We start from the raw sequence: 16819 nt of genomic DNA, 5'->3' as shown, positions 1-16819 counted from the left end.
GGGGCGGTAGCCCCCGATACTAAGGACATATATGGGATAAAAAGGATTATTAGGTGTTGCGTAAGGTGTTCGGTGTTGCACGCTTAGCAACGATACAATTATACGCTTAAAATTCCACTCTTTTGTACATACCGGTAAAGTTCAATCGTCCCCAACTTATTTTCAAATATGACCAAAGCAAATTATAAAAAATCTCATATAAAAAATACGGGGGTGAATTGTCTTGGGGTGAATTGTCTTCGGGGGTGAATTGTCCAATGAAATCAAAGTCTGGGGGTGAATTGTCCTGGGCGTGAATTGTCTTGGGAATGAATAGTCTGACACCCAGTGACAATTAATCAGGGGAGATCACTTTTAAGAACTTTATGAATGGTGTTCTTTTTAGACCTAATTCTTTGTTTTAATTGCAATTTAAAGGTAAAACGATCGTGTAGTATTCAAGAAATCATATCCTTGAGTAATTAATACTTTTTGTTTTTGATAAAACAAGGACATTATGACCAAACAATTATACTTGGTTTTGTGCTTGCGTTTCGGACAGTATATAATTCGGAAGTTGATTCAATTAGAAACCAGTGTCGAATAGTAGTGACTTCAGAATTTGTTATTGATGTTAATCGTTATTTGTAAATTTATTTCAGAATACTTGATTTAACGTATATCACCACAGAAAATTGTATGTTTTGCTGTTACATTATTCATAGCGTTTTCATCACAGTCACACAGCATTAGTTGCTCCCCCAAGCTGCTACCCCCTCCCAAAACCCTCAAAATGGTCAATTTGCTATAAAAAATATAAAAACAAAAAAATTTCGTTAATATTTGTTTACATACATATATGTGACACCAGCCAATATCAGAAGATCACTACTCCATCAATTTTCAACTGATTTGCAAACTCTTGGTATCAAACAACGCAGAAGACTTCATTCTATATGAATATATCAATGCCTCTTCGCATAAGTCTATCATAAAGCAGTCATCCAACTGCAAACTTGCAAAAACATTTCCTTGAATCGATCTGGCTACAATGAAAATACATTGCAAGCTTGCATAATTTGGTTGGACAGTCATTCACATTGAATTCGTATAACAAATGTCTGTATATTTGTCCATATAACAAATGGACAATTTTGAGGGTTTTGGTAGTAGCTGGTCGGGGGGGGGGGAGCAACTTATGCAGAGTGCTTGTGATTTTCATAACAGCTTTTTTCTAACTTCTTTTGGGAAAATGTAAAAAAGTTAAGTAGATTGATCATAACATAATTGTTTTGTTATTTAAGTAGCTTGTTAAGTTGTATATTTTGAAAGCAACTGTTTGAAGTCATTACTGAAGGCTGGAAATTTGCTCTTCAAAGAATAATCATCTATTTATACTCTAACCCTGTCTTCTAGCAGGTCAGCTATTCTGGTGGTATTTAATGTATGCTGCCTGGCTATTCTTTACCAACAAACACTCGCAACCTACTTGTTAAATCTGAAAGGAAACATCTCTCTCTGCCAATATCAATTGATTCTTGGTAATGAGTGTCCTTACATGATGGAATCTGTCTTTTGAAGCCCAAATCAAGTACAAAACCATCTTAAATAAATGTTCCCATTCAACTCCCTCACTTTAAAAAATGTGTACATCTGTTTGCAAGTGCATGGTCAGACATTATTAATATTGTTAAAATTCTTGGGGTTGCACAAAGTCACCACTTATTTATTTTGAATTTATTTGTGGTGAAACTTACATTGTTTGCATTGAAATAATTTGATCAGTGCTTCCAAATAATCAAGATATTTATTTATTTTTGTGTCATTAATTTCCAATTATTTAAAATTATATCAACTTCATGTATTGTTTCTGTTGATGGTGTATAAGATCTTTTTTTATTCATTTTTAATTTAATTTTAGTGCTATTTCTCCTTTTTACCATGGAAATACCTAATGTTGACATTATCTCAGTAAAATATTAACCTTAAAAACTCCCCACCATGAAGCAATAAAGACTCAATGGTTGTTTTAAAGCTGTTGTTTTAGCTTTATAAAATCTTTTCAGTTTTGGGCACTTGGCAGATGATGAAAAAAAAATTATAATATTCCTGAATTGCAATAAAAAAAACCATTTAAATTTCCTTTTTATACTTCTTGACAGGAAATATTATAAGATCACCCTTCGTGGATGGATGGGCAGACGACTTTCCGCTCTTACAGGTTTTATTGAAAATTCATCAAACTTACCCAAAATATGCTAGTCACTTATTACTTGTATACATGTATATCCTATATCCTAACAGGCTATTAGGGTTTGGTTGTTTCTTGTTTCATTGAGTGTGTTTTCAATAAAGAATATTTTTAAGGTTGATGACCATACATCCAGTTCACACGTCTTAAAGATGAGCAGTTGCCTGTGATAAGAAGTAATCGGTAACGTAAAATTCCAAAGTTATGTTAAGTATTTATACAAATCCTACTTTTGGTGGAATATTCCTGTTTACATAGATTTTCCTATTTAAACTTGAACACAAACAAATCCTTTTTTCTTCTTTTTTCAAGATCGGCCAGTTAACGTTTGTGAAGAAGAAAACAACTTTGAATGTAGTGTTTAACAAGAGGTAAAAATGTTGTTACCAGTTATTTACATGCTTGGCCAGCAAATTTGCAAAATGTTTTTTCTTTTAACAAGTACTGTAAATACTTTGAATTTATAACAAATATTACATGACTGTGGTGTTCCAATTGTTTGTATAGCGCACGTTTATGGTGTCAGTGTACAAACACCCTAACACTACAACAATAAAATATTCCATTTATTGTGTACCTTCTTTGATGAAACTTACTTAAACTCATCAATGCAATAACTTATGTACAGATTTTGAATGTTAAGCAAACACTATATTTATTGTCCCCTACCGGTGACACCGGAGGGGACTTATGGTTTGCGCTCTGTGCGTCAGTCAGTCTGTCTGTCAGTCTGTCCGTCACACTTTTCTTTTTTCTGAGTCTTGCGATAACTTTAAAAGTTCTTCATATTTGTTCATGAAACTTGAAACATGGACAGATGGCAATATGGAGATTATGCACATCATTTCATTGTGTTCCTACGTCAAGAATTCTGGTTGCTATGGCAACAAATATATAATGGACATATGTTTACATTGTATGTTTGTGTTAAATTTTCAATGCCTGTTTGTTTGGTTGAATATCAAATGAATTGTGTATTGACTGCAGTAAATGAGAACACTATTATATATATATATGGTGTTGCAACGAAAATGTCTTCGTTTATAATACGAATGGATAATGATAAGATGGTATCATGTAAATTACGTAAAATAACGCTCGTAAAATAGAGATATCGATCAGCATTTTCATCAGTTACCCGATATTTTTATCTTACACTTTTCCAACCATTTTGTTTTTGTGCAATATTAAACATGACAAATGACGAAACCATGTTTCATTCACGGCAAGCAGTAGTTCCTGCACGAGCATTCCGTTTTTGTGTAACGTATGATTTTAAGGTATTAATCTCAAATGTTATTAAGGACAGAAACTGTGGTTTTATATACAGATATACTGTTAACCCTCGAAATTTTTCTGTGGTCCCCGAGAATAAATGTACACGGGGTAGTAACATCAAAGTAATGTCATTTTAAAAGGCGGTTTACTGAACCAACTCTTATAGTTAAAGCATTATAATGTTTAAATAAATAATTATTTTTAAAATGATTGCACATATAAGTATATATATAAATGTGTGTATAAGAATGTATATACGTATTTATAATAAATATAACTAACACAATAAAACAACATAAAATAAATAATGAATTGCTAAAATTTATCCTGCAAATTAGTTATACGTATGCATCTGAGAAATCATTGTATATAATTGAACATTAGATACATATAATTTATTTCTTATACTTAGGGCAATTTACCTCGCATTAGCACATTTGCTTGTTTTTGTATATTCACATGTTGTATTTTACTGACCTTTTTTGTATGTCTCTACTGGGGACAAGTTTTATATTGTGTTTTCTTCTCACTTCTGTGATTATTTCTTCTCACTTCTTCATGTCTATAGAATATTCATATTTTTGTATCTCTAATTTTTGCTTTCTATTTTTGTATGTATGTATGGACATCTTTAAAATAGAAACTTACTGGACAAACCCACATAATAATATTTACACACCCTCCCTCTCTTTAAATGATTAAATTATGCACTCTGAACGTAAAAGGGCTAAAAAATAAAGACAAACGCATTAAAATCTTCAAATGGTTAGACGAAAAAAAATATAGTATATGCCTACTACAAGAAAGTCACTTGACACATACTTTAGCACAAACCTTAAAAGATGAATGGGACGGAGACATCTATCTTAGTGGACAACATACTAATAAACAAGGCATTGCCTTTCTGATAAAAAATAATATAGGGATCACAGTCAATAACTTTAACGAAATAATAATTGGCAGACAAGCAAGTATAGATATCAAAATACACGAAACAGAATTAACATTAATCAATGTTTACGGCCCTAACATAGATGATTCCACATTCTACGAAACATTACAATCCTTCATAATTAATAACCAAGATAAAAACATTATAATCGGTGGTGATTTTAATACTGTTCTTAACCCATTATTAGACAAAAAGAATGGAAACCTTTATACTCATCCTAAAAATAGAAATAGTTTAAATAACATAATTGAAAACTACAATATGATAGACATCTGGCGTACAATATATCCAAACGAAAGCAAATTCACCTGGCACTCAAACACAAAACCAACAATATTTTGTAGATTAGACTATTTTTTAATATCTGAAACTCTTTGCAACATTATTGACACATGTAACATAAAACCAGGATTTATGACTGACCACTCTCTAGTTGAACTTAAACTGCACAATATACAACCTGAAAGAGGCCCAGGATACTTTAAAATTAACAACAGCGTCTTATTAGATACACAATATCAAATACAAATAAAACAGGAAATATTAAATACAGTTCAAAATAATAAAGATGCAAACCCAAACACCTTATGGGAAGTAATTAAAGGAAATATACGTAACGCAACAATTAGATACACATCATTTAAACAAAAAGAAACACACAAACTTGAAACTGAAACCATCAAAACCATTGAAACACTTGAAAAACAATTGCATCAAACAAACACAAATGATACCACCGACATTGAAAATGAAATAACATTAAAAAAACAAATATTAGATGGCATCTATCATACACATCTCAATGGAATAATACTTAGAGCGCGTGCTCATCATGTTGAACACAATGAAAAAAACACAAAATATTTCGCAAACATTGAAAAACGTAGAAGTGAACAAAAAACTGTACACAAATTAGTAGTCAATGGCAAAGATATAACAAACAGAACTCAAATACTAGAAGAACAACGTTTATTTTTCGAAACCCTCTATAAACGAAAAAATGTTGAAAATAACACCCTCTTTAAAAATACACATCACGCTTTAAACCAGGAGGAAAAACAACTGTGCGACGGATTACTTAATGAATATGAATGTGGATTAGCCCTAAAAGAAATGCAAAATAACAAAAGCCCAGGATCAGATGGCATCACAATCGAATTTTATAAAATATTCTGGAATGATATAAAAACACATCTAATTAATTCACTTAACTATTCATTTAACAACGAAAACTTAACTACGCTACAAAAACAAGGTATTATATCACTTATTCCAAAACCTGGAAAAAACTTAGAATCCTTATCAAACTGGCGCCCGATTAGTTTACTTAACAATGATTATAAAATTGCAACTAAAAGTATAGCAAACAGAATAAAAAAAATATTACCATCAATTATTTCAAAATCTCAATCTGGTTTCATAAAAGGACGCTACATTGGTGAAAACGTTCGTCTTATCCAAGAATGCATAAACTATTTCAACAATTCAAATAGTTCTGGTCTAATATTCTTTGCAGACTTTGAAAAGGCATTCGATTCGCTTGATCATTCATTTATGTTCTCCTGCTTAGAAAATATGAACTTTGGTGAAAGTCTCATTCAATGGGTCAAACTATTCTATACCGATATTAATAGTATAATCATTAACAATGGCTTCTTTTCAAACAGTTTTAACATCGAAAGAGGGGTTCGACAAGGATGTCCACTCTCATCATCGCTATTTATTATTTGCATCGAGTATCTATCACATCACATCCAATCAAATAAACACATAAAAGGCATATCACTAGAACCTGACGAAGAAATCAAACAATCCCTATTTGCTGACGACGCCACCTACTTTTTAAACGACAATTACGATTCTTTCCATAACCTAATAGAGTCGCTAACCCTTTACGGAATGACATCGGGTCTTAAACTAAACAAAAGTAAATGTACCGTGCTACGAGTAGGTAAATTAAAACAAAGTAATGTTCTATATAAAAAAGAAATGAAATTTAATTGGACATCCGATGAAGCCACAACGTTAGGAATTACTTTCACAAATAATGAAAAGGATACAGTTCTTAAAAACATACTACCTAAATTACAGAATTTTAAAAACTGCTTAAAATCATGGCATCATCGTAAACTTACACTAATCGGAAAAAACACAGTATTAAAAACGTTTGCACTTCCTAAATTAATATATGTATTAACAGTTCTCCCAAATCCACCAAATGATGTTATTAACGATATAAAATCAGCAATATTTAATTTCATATGGGACGGTAAGCCTGATAAAATAAAAAGAACTCAGTTAATTCAATCTGTAGAAAATGGAGGTATCCAATTAACGAACATTGACTCATTCTTGAATGCAATCAAATGCAGCTGGGTTAAAAGATACCTAGATAATACCAATACGAGTAAATGGAAATTATTCTACCAGAAAATCCTAAAAAAATATGGTGACTCCTTACTCTTTGAATGTAACATCAGCAATACTATCTTACATGAAATTGCAAATGAAAACATATTTCTGTCTGATGTTCTATCAGCGTGGAGTGATGTCACTCATAACTTAGAAACCCAAACCAGCAGTAAAACAATTTTATGGAACAATAAAGACATAACTTCAAACAATAAGACGTTTTTCTATAAAGATTGGTTTGAACGAAGCATTAAATATGTCGACCAATTATATGACTACAGAATTAAGGATTTCTACTCTTTTGATAATATATGCTACATATACGGAATACCTTCAAATAATTTTCTGAAATACTACACACTAATCAAAAGCATACCCATACATATTAAATCTGAAATCAATACAAATAATACACCATGTACTCAAACAATATTTGTAGAAAACATACTTGGAAGAAAAAACAAAACAAATAAAATATTTTACAAACTACAAATTAAAAACCCTACGGAAAACTCCAAAATCCAAAATAAATGGCAAGTCCTTTTTGGAGAAAATGAACTTAATTGGAAACACATATTTACCATGCCATATAAAGCAACTATTGAAAGCACACTGAGAAATTTTCAATATAAATACATCCATAGAATTATAGCTACAAATAAATATCTCTATAAATGCAAATTATCTAACTCAAATCTGTGTGACTTCTGCAGTGAAAACATTGAAACTATAGAACATCTTTTTTGGGAGTGCAAACACATCCAACCTATTTGGAATCAATTAACATCCTTTCTTGAACAACAGCAACTAAACGTTAAACTATCTTTCTTAAATTTAAGTTTCGGAATTAACTCATTGAAATCAATAGACGGTAATAATATTGTGAATTTTATGGTTATATTGATGAAATATTTTATCTTAAACATGAAGTACAAAAAACAAGTACCAAATTTTAATTGTTTTGTCCATAGTCTTAAACTAAAAATCCAGATTGAGAAAGAAATAGCCCTCAGTAATGACACATTACAAATCTTTGAACAAAAATGGAATCGGATTAAATTCTCATAATGTTTTGTCCACTTATATACATTTTCACTCTGATGTTAGTTTATCTTTCTAAAATAGTTTTGTTTATGTCTATATATATATTTTTTTTCAATCTGACAAGATCATTGTAAAGAAAAAAACAAATCACACAAATACAGTATGCTTTCTTCCGACTTTTTACAACTCATCATTTTTCATAACTATTCCTCTGTTGTTCTTTTCTTTTCTCTCTAAAAAAATAAAATTATATATATATATATATATATATATATATATATATGTGTATATATATATATATATATATGAGCATATCTTGTATAACATGTCTGAACTGTATTGCTTTAAACAATCACTGTGTTGTGTGACCATATACATGTTTACATTATATGTATGATATTGAATAAAAAAAATAAAAAAAATAATAGGAAAAAAAAAAAAAAAAAAAAAAAAAAACAAATATATAAAAACATAAAAAAAATCTGAAAATAGTGGAGTTTCACCGGTAGGGGACATATATTGCTTGGCAATAGTCTTGTTTACAATTATTTTAGTAAGATTGTCTATATGTATATACTAAATTGTTTTTAAAGATGTTCTCATGTGTTTACAGCCAGTTATGCCTTGGAGTGCCTTGCAACCAAAGATGAGTTTATAGATCAGGGGAAAGAACTGTCATCAGAGGAGTCAGAAATACAGAAGGCTGTATTTGGTATAATGAACACATAAGGAACATGTTTTGAATGTTTGATAAACAGTTAAAAATCCTGCTCTTATGCATCCCATGATCTTTTAAGATTGTGGGGTATATCAGTTTAAGTATATGTATTAATTTTAAAGTTGGAGGACAACTTATATTTGTATGATTTGGGACTTTAATGACAATTTGCCTTAACATTATGTTTTCATACATATTCTGTGTTATTTCTTTTTTAGTCCAACGTTTTTCTTTTGATCGCAACCTACTTCATGACAATGTTTCTGGTCACATTGAAGAGATTTGTTCACAGATGGAGGAATGTCTAAATAATTGCCTTAAATTGCTTGATCTAAACATGGACCTGTGGAGCTCCATTATAATTACAAGAATATTACGAAGAACAAAAAAATTGATGCATTGAAAGGGCTGAAACCGGTGTCTTTTAGATTTGTCTTAACCACTTGGCTATACTGACTGTCATTGTTTACGCTTATTTGAAACTTTAAAATGATGATTATTTATTTTTAAAAATGTATTTTTAGAATGAGCCAACATAATTAGTGTAAATTTGCTCCTGGATGTGCAGTGTTCTGTTATTGTTTAATCTGTTACAAGAAGTTGGAGAACTGAAAGTTTCACAATGTGTGAACAAGACCCTTCAATGTGACTTAAAGCCACAATGTTCTTGGGAATTGTTGATTGGTAAACTGTTTTTTTGGCACTTTGTTGAATAAGAAACTTATTTTGCTGACAAGCAGCTATGTTAGTTCTTGTAAACAACTTAGATTTTGTTATTGACTACATTTAGTTTACTATTGAAAAGTGTGATTAGGTTAACTAACTGCCATTATATAACTGAAATACTGTTTAATTATTTGAAACATCCACAACAAAACAACCAAAAGGGTGTTTGATGAATTGATGCTATAATAATGATTGGCTCTTTTAATCTCGGTTTCTTTTTTCCGTACGCAGGTCCCTGTATGAACATTGTATCCGGATGTGAGCAAATCTGCAAATCTCTCCGTGACAACACTAACGACCCAGAGAATTCCCACTATGTACACAAAATCCTCTCTTGCCAGACTTGCATCGTCTAAACTACAAAACATCTCAGACATGAGCTTCAAAAACAACTCCACATGGATTTCCAAATGAGAGGTTTTAGTCCTACAAAGGGGGACAACAGTTTTAGGGATGTTTACTCTTGAGATGATAGTCAGCATGATTTATCTCCCTTGGGTGGAAGTTTGCAACTGCCATATGTTGCAGAGAATCATGGGATGGAAGAGCATTATCGAAAGAAGACCAAAATCAACTGTAACAGACATGTCCTTAGCTACAGCCAGGAATTTCTAGATAGACAGAGCTTTTGTTTTGATCAGGTTGATTTTAGTTCATTTGAGCGTGGAGTATGCAGATAGTGAGCTTTTCATGTACAGTACTAGTCATTAGTAACTTACCCTAGTTCTTTTTGCAAAATGTAATTTCCTGACACAAACTCATCATGCAAATATTACTGCTCGTGTTTTTAATTTATGAACACTAGTGATGCCCTAGTGCAAAATAAGTTTGAACTAAAGGTAAAGATAGATAAAACATTTTAGCTTACCTTAACACACGATGCCCGTGGGTACGTTTTGTGATCACTTTTTGTAATCTTTCCTTCAGTCTGTAGATGCATCCTGTCTGACATGAAATTTTAATTGAAACCGCACCTAAATGATATGGGAGATTTTCACCTCACATCAATTGAATGATTTGTGGGTGTTCTGCTCTCAAAGTTGTTCAAATTGTTCGAGTGCCTGTTTTTTGTGTTGGTGAATGAGATGGTGTATAGATCCTTACAGGGTTTACATGAACATGATTTGAATCATTGTACTTTAGAGCCGCAAGGCCTTGATGTTTCATTGTTAGTATGTAACGTCATTTAGCCACCTTAACAACTATTGTTAATATTATAACCGCCTTGGGCTTTACTTGATTTCAGAAATTACTTTTGAAATCTCCGCTTAAAAAACATAGTACGGTTGTTTCCTTTTTGTTTGTTTTACATCACACATTATCCTTCTAAGAATATTTTTTTGTGATATAAACTAATATTATGAAGCTTGAACCAAGGTCACGTTACTCAAAGGTATAAACTTAATGCAAAAATGTGTCCTCAGAAACAGTAATGTCCAAACATTTGTGTGAAGTAAGTGACGTCCAAAAAGAATATTCTGTCCTTACACATACAGTCAAATCTGGCCATTTCTGTGTGGGTCAAATTCTAGTTAGGTTTCAAAACCTCTGGTGAGCATGACATGGCCCTCAAGGGCCCTTATGGTTTGCTTTCCCATTGATTTATGACAATGCTCTTTTGACATTTTCAAAAAGTAATTACAAACCTATTTATTTTAATTGTAAATTTAACAGCAGTATGAAATACAATAATATGATTCTCTGGAGATACACTGTAACACTGAACTAAAATAAAATTGTGTATAAAATTCTTCAGTTTTATGTAATATCTGTTCAAATATCCCATATTGTTTAAGTGATGCATAAGAAATAGTTGATAACACTGTGAACCACCATGCATCATGTTGTTCACTGTTAAAGGTGAGAATCAACTACACATATATGTTGTGTATAATAAATATTTATTCTATAGTATATGTTAAATGTAGTTAAATGAGTTTTACTCTCTGACTAGTGTTTGTTTTGAAACTACTTTCAGGTGCAATATATATACGTTGTATTGTATTTTCCAAATCCTCAAATTGAAAGTATGTTGAAATTGTATGTTTAAAGATTTAAAAAAAGATTCGACGACTGTTTTGTTGCTTATATATATGTTAATAATCTTTTATTAATCTTGCTTCGTATAAGTAAAGTGGTACACATTGATGAGATGTATATTTGTGTATATTTGTTCATTCATCTGACTTTTTTTTCGGATTTTTTTTATGTTTGAATAGACAAAGATAATTTACAGGTAGTGTTTCGAATAAATGTTGAATCATTATATTATTACATATGTATTGTATTTTTTTAGTTGTTGCAAATTCAGTGACTTTACAGTATTACTTGTTAGTTTTCTTACAATCATTGTAAATAAGAACTATGCATTTAGAAAATATCAACATTAGTTGGACTGACAATTTTAACAATTTTGAGTGCAATATTGTCATACTGATGACTACTGATACTATTATTCTAAACATGCCTTTATTGACAACCCAGAAATTGATAACTCCCGGATTACTGATCCTGAATTTTTGCACGCACCACCATTACTTGTTTTCAATCCTTTAGCTTGGAAATAATTTTTTTCTTTAGTTGAAGTTAGACGTTATTAAATGTGTTGATTTAAAGGGGTATATCAAAGGTACCTTATACCTTATTATATTACATTTGTTAATCTTTTTATGCCCCCGGTAGGGTGGCATATAGCAGTTGAACTGTCCGTCAGTCAGTGTGTCTGTCTGTCCGTCCGAAAAAAAACTTTTACCGTTGGCCATAACTTTTGAATTATTCAAGATAGCAACTTGATATTTGGCATGCATATGCATCTCATGGAGCTGCACATTTTGAGTAGTAAAATCATGCAGTAGGCAGCATTGTGTTTCTGACAAACACATTGTGGTAAAAGGTCAATGTCATCCTTTACGGTCTACGGTAAAAAATACAGATTTAAGGGAAGTAATAAGCTTTAAAAAAGGAGAAAAATATTCAATATTGAACATAGCCACTTTATATATTTTGCATGCATGTGTATCTCATGGAGCTGCACATTTTGAGTGGTGAATCTACAGTCACGGTAGTGGCTTTTAATTATTTGCTACTAAAAATAGAGATTTGTTACAGACAATTATTTTCAAGGGAAGTAATTTATATAATTATAAATATCATATTATATATTTCCTTACCAAGAATTGAAGTTCTTTTCACAGTTACTGTACAGATTTATTATTTTGATTATTTATAACCCAAATGATTAATTTTTCATTTTTTTATTTTAAATGATATAATTTGAATTTCTTTGATGTTCATTACATACCTGTGGACTTATGTCCATAGATACATGATCAACTCTGGCTATGAAAAAGAAAAAAACAAAAAAACTCTGGCTATGATCTCTTTTAAACCACAGGTTTTGGTTGTCAGTAATGTCTGACATGGTCATAATTGACGGTGAGAACCTCCCCGCCCCCCCCCCCCCAGTTGGATTGGACAAAATTCAAGGGAAGTAATAACCTTTAAAGGGAGATGATTTCTATACCTGCCAAATGATAAATAGAAATTTAATTACAATGCGGCGAAGTAGGGGGCATTGTGTTTCTGACAAACGCATCTCTTGATTAAAGTTTGTATTTAAAGTGAAATTAAGGGCATTTTTCACGGTTGAATTGAGCTGAAAAGAATTAACAGGTCGAAAGGGTTCGTTTAAATGTGATAACTGACCAATTATCTGCAACTCATCTTGCCAACAGTTGTTTTAAAAAATATATGTTATATTCGATATTTTACATAACTGTCCCAGTCCTCTAAGCCGAGGGGAACTGTCTTTTTATTAGGATCAGAGTTAGTGTTCGTGTGTCGTATGAATAGATATTGTTGCAGGAAATTAAAATGATCCGCAAAAAACAAAATTGTGTCGTATGAACGAATCTGCACTTAAACTAAATTTAGATTCACATCGTACATGCATGATAAACATGTTGGCGAATTTGACTGTTGATATTCAAATGCATTATTTTTCTCTTTCTGGGATATTATTTTATTATGTGGATGTTGCATTAACAAATATACGTATATATGAAGTGAAAACACCAAAAATAAACAACGGTTGCGATAGACACCTATAAACATAGCATATACTGTTAGATGCGTCTAATGTTACTTTAATTGATGCATTACAAAAAAAGAAAACAAATAATGTAATCGCTCCATGCATTTGAATTCATAAGTAAAACCTTAACTACCAACACACTGCAAATATGAACGTTTAAATATTTTTATGTACATTGATACATTTACCTTTTTTTTATGTCCCCCACTATAGTAGTGGGGGACATATTGTTTTTGCCCTGTCTGTTGGTTGGTTGGTTGGTGTGTTGGTCTGTTTGCGCCAACTTTAACATTTTGCAATAACTTTTGCTATATTGAATATAGCAACTTGATATTTGGCATGCATGTGTATCTCATGGAGCTGCACGTTTTGAGTGGTGAAAGGTCAAGGTCATCCTTCAAGGTCAGAGGTCAAATATATGTGGCCAAAATCGCTCATTTTATGAATACTTTTGCAATATTGAAGAAAGCAACTTGATATTTGGCATACATGTGTATCTCATTGAGCTGCACATTTTGAGTGGTGAAAGGTCAAGGTCATCCTTCAAGGTCAGAGGTCAAATATATGTGACTCAAATCGCTTATTTTATGAATACTTTTGCAATATTGAAGATAGCAACTTGATATTTGGCATGCATGTGTATCTCATGGAGCTGCACATTTTGAGTGGTGAAAGGTCATATATGTGGCCCAAATCGCTTATTTTATGAATACTTTTGCAATATTGAAGATAGCAACTTGATATTTGACATGCATGTGTATCTCATGGAGCAGCACAATTTGAGTGGTGAAAGGTCATGGTCATCCTTTAAGGTCAAATATATGGGTCAAAATTGTTCATGTAATGTCACTTCTGCAATATTGAAACTAGCAATCTTATATTTGAAATGCGTGTGTATCTCATGGAGCTGCACATTTTGAGTGGTGAAGGGTCAAAGTCAAGTCATCCTTCAAGGTCAAACGTCATATAGGGGGACATTATGTTTCACAAACACATCTTGTTTTTATTTTATGAGATTACCTCACGAGTATATTTTACATTTTTAAATTGTTAGGGTTTGTTAAATTGTTCTGATTATAAAGTTCGGTATAGTGCACATAACAAACTGTATATGTATTTAAATAAAACCTTGTTAAAAGAGTATTTGAATTGTTTATTTATTGCTGGTGATTTTACATAAAATTATTTCGATTGTCCTACGCCCACTGTCTCGCATTGAAGTTAGACAGTTGTTATTTGGTGGCAAAAGTATGTGCATTATAACAGCTAAACCATCAAAAAAGAATTGTTGGTAGGTTTATTTACAGCCATAATATGACTGATATACTGTTATAACTATTGGCCTTCTGGATCTGATATGAAATAAACATTATCTATAACCGGCAAAAAAACCCAAACAAAACAAAAAACGCTTTGTATTTCTCCTAATTGTATATCTGTCTGGATGCATTTGTTTACATATTATACTACAGCCGAAAATAATTAAATGACGAGCAATACTCATAGAAATGTAAGAATATTTAATCTGCAAACATCTTGTCACCTTCACTAGGATTTGAACCTAGATCTTCCACTGAATCAGTGGATATGTTAGCCAGTTACACCATGGAAGTCAGACAGTCCAATAACAGATTTAATATATTTGTATACATACTGGTACGCGTGTATTTGTGGGACAAAATATAGGGTTTTCTTGATTTACTCATTACTGTGTTAATAATAAGAAATATGTCATGAAAAAATTGTTGATAAATCCTTGGTTAGTTTTTCTACAAATGAATGTAAAGAAATCACTTGTTTGATGTGCGAGTGCATATGTAATAGGCCCAAATTTGGGGTTATTAGAAGGGGTTATTTAACACTGAACAGGTATATTTGACAGTCTTATAATGTGAGTACCGGTAAATGGAAACAAATTAAGAGTTAAAATGATACTTTTCTTATTTGAAACATAATGATGAGGTGAATGTATTTAATTTACGGTGTAACATGTCTTCTTCTGCGTGTTTACATAGATGCATAGTTTTTTTCCAATAGCAATATATAAAAGAATATCCATTTCAATATCATCTTGAAAATTGATGATGCTCATTGAATTAATAAATGGGAGACAATTTTAAATTCTGTTGTAACAAAAGCTGTCAGAAGACAGCGCGCTCGACTTTTCGAGTGCTTGACAGTAAGCCATCATGGGAATATTGTTCATATTCAATAAGGTCAAGGTAATATAGTCATATTCTAACTGGAAGAGGACCATAATTGAAACATATTAATCGCTTATGTTTTAAAGAAGTGGTACATTATAGACGATTCTGAGTTCATGTATATTTTTCACAATCTATTAAAAATTTGTAAAGACATAAAACAAACTAATAAGATTATATTTTAAGTTTGATAGCAATAGCTTGGGTGGGATGGTTGGACGGTCTTTCAAAAATGAAATAATAAAAATAAACATTTGTGTTTTTTACCATGTAAAAAAAACAACTTTTTTTTTTGGGTGGGGAGAGGGGGAATAATGTGGAGAATAATTATTTTCAACAAGATCACCGCATAGTGGGTGCCAACGCTCGGCTGCAAACAACTTTAGTGCCTTAAGCGCTTTGATTTACGATGACGAAGTTACCCACTCTCTTACACTGCGGTTCATTACATTCATTGTATGTTGAGGCGATATGATTATAAGCATAGACAAAGAATGCAAACTTATTTTATACGCTAATGATAGTACAATTTTATTTAGTCCTGTTTTTATATCCCAGAAGCTTTGTAATGTTTTAGAATGTTGTTCTGAATGGCTAGTGGATAACAAGTTGTCTCTACATCTCGGCAAAACAGAGTATATTATGTTTGGGCCAATACGCAAAGTAAGCAAACTGAAAATGTCTCCAGTAATACAAAAAATGTGAAAAAGGTTAAGTATTTGGGCCTTCAGATTGTTGATATGTACTCTTTCTGGTGATAATATTGCAAATAACATTGTTTCTAAAGTAAATGCAAAACTTAAATTTGTATACTGACACAAAACTTGTTTAGATTTTAATTCTAGAAAACTTTAAAGTTCAGCTCTTTTACGATGTCATTTTGATTATTGTTGTTCATCTTGGTTCCATAGTTTGAATAAGCTCAAACGAAACGAGAGCGCCGATGGCGTTAAAAGCATAGGTGCAAGATACAGGGAAGAATGGCGTCACGTGGTATAATGTAGTTCGATATCGCCATCCGCGAATTTCTCAAATCAATAATTTCAAACAATTACCGACTATTTAAATAGATAATCTTTCCATTTACATCAGTGTTTGAAACGCTTATGAAAAATAATTACCCAAGCCTTTCAAAATTTAAGCACGGACAGATCTGTATCGA

The 16819-nt window shown here is 31.6% G+C and overlaps 1 long non-coding RNA gene across 1 annotated transcript; it reads left to right on the top strand.

Moving 5' to 3' along the window:
* The first annotated feature begins 326 nt into the window (after positions 1–326).
* Positions 327–12579, top strand: LOC127867228 (uncharacterized). Its single transcript, XR_008043375.1, has 5 exons — positions 327–417; positions 2347–2413; positions 2543–2601; positions 8530–8628; positions 9592–12579. It is a non-coding gene; the product is annotated as an uncharacterized LOC127867228 (long non-coding RNA).
* The last annotated feature ends 4240 nt before the right edge of the window (positions 12580–16819 follow it).

This window comes from Dreissena polymorpha, chromosome 2 (genome assembly GCF_020536995.1).
Source record: "Dreissena polymorpha isolate Duluth1 chromosome 2, UMN_Dpol_1.0, whole genome shotgun sequence".
NCBI lineage: Eukaryota > Metazoa > Mollusca > Bivalvia > Myida > Dreissenidae > Dreissena > Dreissena polymorpha.
This window is presented reverse-complemented; position numbering and strand designations above follow the sequence as displayed.